The sequence below is a fragment of the Cucurbita maxima genome, unplaced genomic scaffold (assembly GCF_002738345.1).
Source record: "Cucurbita maxima cultivar Rimu unplaced genomic scaffold, Cmax_1.0 Cma_Scf00042, whole genome shotgun sequence".
Taxonomy (NCBI): Eukaryota; Viridiplantae; Streptophyta; class Magnoliopsida; order Cucurbitales; family Cucurbitaceae; genus Cucurbita; species Cucurbita maxima.
The window spans coordinates 406,179-411,922 of NW_019272058.1; positions in this window are offsets into that span (position 1 = coordinate 406,179).

Consider the following 5,744-nt stretch of genomic DNA (forward strand, 5'->3'; position numbering starts at 1 on the left):
CTCTGAGAACTCTATCACACATATAAAAAAACGTATCAAAGAGTTAGACATTACACAAAAGATCATGCTTAAACTCTTTAGATATCGAACAAAAGACTCCAGGACAACTACACCAGAAATTCATTGTCGTCTAGCGGTTAGGATATCTAGCTTTCATCGAGCAGACCCAAGTTTGATTCTCGACAACAGAATTTTATTTTCTTATTTCTTTTATTTTATAGTTTCATATTTTGTCACCAATTATATTTAAACTTTACCTAGGTTTTAGAGGCACTATAATAGATAAGTTCAATAGTATCTTAAATTCAAAAGACTTTTATGAACTTTGAACTTTTGTTTGTCACCAATTATAATTAAATTTTACCTAGGTTTGAGAAGCACTATAATGATCAAGTTCAATAGTATCTTAGATTAAAATGACTTTTATGAATTTTGAACCTTTAATAGTGTTATATCATAGATATTTAGTTCAATTTCAATAAGTGAGGTTGAGGTGATTCAAATGGTTAATGTGATAATCCGGTCATTTTCAAGGTCTCTTTTGTTGAACGCCAACATGGCTTAGATGACTGAGATGAGCACCCGAGTGAGATAGACAAGGAGGGTCGTAGAGAATCACACCCCAAGTCAAGCTCATGTTGGGCTTATAACAAACTAAAAATCCAAAAACACAAACCATTAAATAGAAACCACGATGCTAAGGAATTAAAAAACTTTGTTTTTAACGTAGAACAATACTTGAAGGTTACAGGAACTTGCTCATAGGACCTAAGAATTACGTTGGCCGCAATGCATCTCATGGATTATGCAAAACTATGGTGGCGCTCGAAGGTGAATGGTATAAAAAAAGGGTCATGCACCATAAACTCATGGGAAGACCGTTGATGGAATCGATGCAATCAACACTACACAAAAAATTCATTGTCTTCCGTGGTTAGGATATGTGGCTTTCACGGGAGATATGGATTCGATTCTTTAAGTGGAATATTATTTTCTTATTTCTTTTTATTTTATATTTATCTTTTGTCCCCAATTATATTTAAACTTTACCTACCTTTAGATCTTCAGTCCGATGCTCTTCCAACTGAGCTATCTTTGCTAATAATAAAAATAAAAATAAATAAGTATAGGTATTTTCGCTAATTCATAGAAATTTTAAAAAAAAAATTGTCTTACATTACACAAATGGAAGGAGGTGTCGAAGAGTTAAACATTACACAAAAGACCAAGCTGAAACTCTAGAGCGATCTTACAAAAGACTCCAAGGCAACCATACGAAACATCCATTATCGTCTAGCGATTAAGATATCTGACTTCCACTTAGGAGACATTTGATGTAGAACAAAATCTGAAGGCTATAGAAACTTGCTCAGAGGACCTGAGAGTTTCGTTGGTCGCAATGAAAACTATGGTGTCGCTCGAAGGTGAATGATATCAAAAATGAGTTATGCACCATAAACTCAAAAATGGGTTGACTCCTTAGAAGAAAGAGTCACATGATCAAACAACTGGAAACGTAGAGGTGCCTCTGAGAGCTTTAATCACACACAAGGAAGGACGTGTCGAAGGGTTAGACATTACACAAAAGACCATGTTGAAACTCTTCAATGATCTAACAAAAGACTCCAGGACAACAACATGAAAAATCCATTGTGGTTAGGATATCTAGCTTTCACCCAGAAAACTCGGTTACATTATTTTCTTATTTGTATTGGTATCTTTAAAATTTATTTGTTTCTTTGAAATGTATGAGTTTATAACTTACATTAAAAAATGATAAAAGAGATGGAAACAAATGGTTGTCAGACATAGAACTACCCAACACGTATAACTCCGAGAATCGACTAAATATCTTTTTACCAATAAGAGTGAAAGGCATTGCTACTTTGTGAAACTAGCTTCATGTAGTTTCTTCAACAATAATAGTGTTAGCATGCACTTGGAAATGAATCCTCACTAAAAAAAATTAAATAAGATTGAAAAAAATTAGCCTTTTGACGCTTCCTTCGACTAGAAGGGCAGTAAACCAAGGGTTCCTTCACCCAAGACCCATGACCCAACTCCCAACATGGAATGATAAGCTATAGAATCATTCCAAGAAACCCAACAGATGGGTTACAAACTCACATTACCAATCTCGACAACTGGACGTGTCATCGGGGATAGAAAAACGACCGCATTAGAGTAAGTCATGAGGATAGAAGATCACGTTGAAGGATGATAGAGCAACCGTAATCTTCAACCCAATGATCCAAGCTTTTGTAGAAGCAAGAACCCTTGAATTAAAGAAATTAACATCTTCTTATACAAAATTTGGATCAACCAAGAGATAAGGCTAGAGTTAGATTATGAGATCTAAGATTGAAAAGCAAGATTTGGAACCTTGTTCTAAATTGAGTCACTCCACAATCGAACTTGATCAAGGCTTAATTGAATGACTTAGATGCAATCTACCACAATAATTGTATGAAACTTAGGAACGACAAAGATGATACTTACATTTCTATAAGGGGGGAACGTCCCAACTTGAGAGATCAATTTCATTCATCACAAATATGCTTTTTACATAATAATTTGTGGGTATTTATAGTCTCCCTACAAAAGAAGTTAGTGACTGCGATTTAATCTCGGTCCCTTTAAATCTCCACCGAAGACGAAGTCAATTTGAGCATTACAAACTTTATGAAATTAAAATAATAAATAAAGTTTTCTAACAACTCATGAAATGATGCTTGCAATTTGAGCATTACAAACTTTATGAAATTAAAATAATAAATAAAGTTTTCTAACAACTCATGAAATGATGCTTGCAACTTCATCCGCTACTTCAACCGTAATAAATAAAGTTTTCTAACAACTCATGAAATGATGCTTGCAACTTCATCCGCTACTTCAACCGTGCAAATATTCACTTTTGAATCTTCAAATGGTCCTTCCTCAAATGAATCAGGTTGTAACACATGAAATGATGGTGGAACCTAGCCTATCAAATTTTGTAAATGCTTGTTAAATCTTCTTGGCCTTGGGTCGGTCAAGGTATTTTCGCTAATTCATTGAGATTTTAAAAAGAAATAATTACTAATTTTAAATTAAATAGTCAGGTTATGCAACTTGAATCAGGTGTGAACATGGATCAAACATGTGACCTTTAGATCTTCAGTCCAAAGCTCTCCCAACTAAGCTATCCCAGCTAATATTAAAAATGAAATTCATAAGTAAAGGTTTTACCGCTAATTCATTATATTTTAAAAAGAAATAATCACTAATTTTAGATTGAGTAGTCAAGTTATGCAACTTAATCGACTTATGCAATGTAAACCAAGTGCGGTGAACATGGATTAAACACGTGATCTTTAGATCTTCAGTGTAGCAGTGGGGAATTTTGAACAATAGGCAAAAGCCTGATCCAGCAATATTGCGTGAGTGAAGAAGGGCAATGACGCAGTAAGAAAAAGGGGGCAAATGTTCTTGGGAATGACTGGGCGTAAAGAAACGAAAGTTCATAAGTAAAAGTATTTTCGCTAATTCTGACTGGGCGTAAAGGCTCTCCAAACTGAACCATCCCCGCTAATATTAAAAATGAAAGTTCATAAGTAAAGGTATTTCCGCAAATTCATTAAAATTTTAAAAATAAATAATCATTAAATTTAGATTGAATAGTCAAGTTATGCAACTTGAATTAGGTGCGGTGAACGTGGAAAAACACGTGACCTTCAAATCTTCACGCACTTCCAACAAAGCTATCCCTGCTAACAATAAAAATCAAAATTAATGAGTAGGTATTTTAGTAGGTATTTTCGCAAATTTATTGAAAATTTCTTTTGAAATTTTAAAAATAAATAATCATTAAATTTAGATTGAATAGTAAGTTATGCAACTTGAAGCAAGTGCGGTGAACGTGGATTAAACATGTAACTAGATATTCAGTCCCAATTGAGTTTATTCCCTCTAACATTAAAAATCAAAATTCATGTGTAAAGGTATTTCCCTTAATTCATTGAAATTTTAAAAATAAATAATAACTAATTTTTTATTGAATAGTCAGCTTATGTAAATGGAAATAGGTGCGGTGAACGTGGAGATTTAACACATGACCTTCAGAACGTGGAGGTCTAACACATGACTTTTAAAACGTGGAGGTCTAACACATGACCTTCAAATCTTCAGTCTGACACTCTCTCAACTGAGCTATCCCCACTAACATTAAAAATAAAAATTCACAAGTAAAGCTATTTCCGCTAATAAATTATATTTTTAAAAGAAATGAACACTAATTTTAGATTGAATAGTTAAGTTATGCTACTTAATAATCAACTAAACTATAAGGTGCAAGACCTTCCAATATTTAGTCTGATGCTCTCCCAACTAAGCTATCCCATATAACATAAAAAATGAACAATTACTAGTTTTAGATTGAATAGTCAAGTTATGCAACTTAGTTAACTATGCAAGCTGTCGTGGATCAAACATGTGACAAATGTATTTTCGCTAACTCATTAGTTGGAATTAAGATTTTAAAAAGAAATAATCACTAATTTTGGATTTGATGTTAAGATGTGCACAACTTGAATTAGGTGCGGTGAACGTTGATTAAACATGTAACCTTAAGATATTCAGTGTGACGCTCTCCCAACTAAGCTATCCCCGCTAACATCACTAATTCTGGGTTGAATAGTCAAGTTTGAACACGTTACATTCAAATCTTCAGTCTCTCCCAACTGAGCTATCCCGCTAACATTAAAAATGAAAATTCATAAGTAAATGTATTTCCGCTAATTTATTGAGATTTTAAAAATAAATAATGACTAATGTATTTCCGTTAATTACCCTTTAGTTTTTTTNTTTGTTTTTTTTTTTTTTTTGGTTATTAAGTTAATATTAATTTTATTAATAAAACATTAAAAATTTGAATCTATAAAATAAATTTTGAAAAAAAAAACATAACTGACACATTAAAATTAATTTAATGAAATTAATAAATAATCCTGCTTAAAAAATTAAAACTAAAAAATTTATTTATTTAAAAACTAAAAAGTATGCATGATAATATACTTGGATTCAAAGACCGTGCACCCATTATTTCAACTAAACAGAATTAAATTCGAAACTATCTCATAATGGACATACGTTTATTTCTCTATTGTCAAATTCCATTTCATCAATTTAGGTAGCATTCAACTACAATTATAAATATCGAACCCATAAATATTCATGAACAAAGTCAGGTTTACAAAGTCGCTTGGAACTATTTATTAAAGGTATTAGAATGAGCTCCAAGAACATAATATATGGATACGAAACACAATTATGACACGGCACAAACAAGATTTCATGTCATTTTTAAAAAAAACCAAAGACATCAATACAAAAAAACACACTTTATTTATTCTTTTTATTTCTACTTCATATCTTTCTCCTTCCTAACTTCTTCATTCTCACATTTAACATTTATAAAAATAAAAAAAAAATAAAAAAAAACCTTAATTTTGGAAGCGTATCAAATACTCTTTAACCGATGTAATGAAAGCATGAGAATAACTTTTTCTCACGTCCTTCTTTGACACTTATTGGATATGTATTGAAAACTTGTTAATGCAATAGAGATATTAGATATTTATAATCCAACCAAACACTCGATTTTGATTAAGTTTTGAGGGTGAAACATATATTAAATTGATAAATGTAAATATATAAATATAATATATATATATATATATATATATATATATATATATATATATATA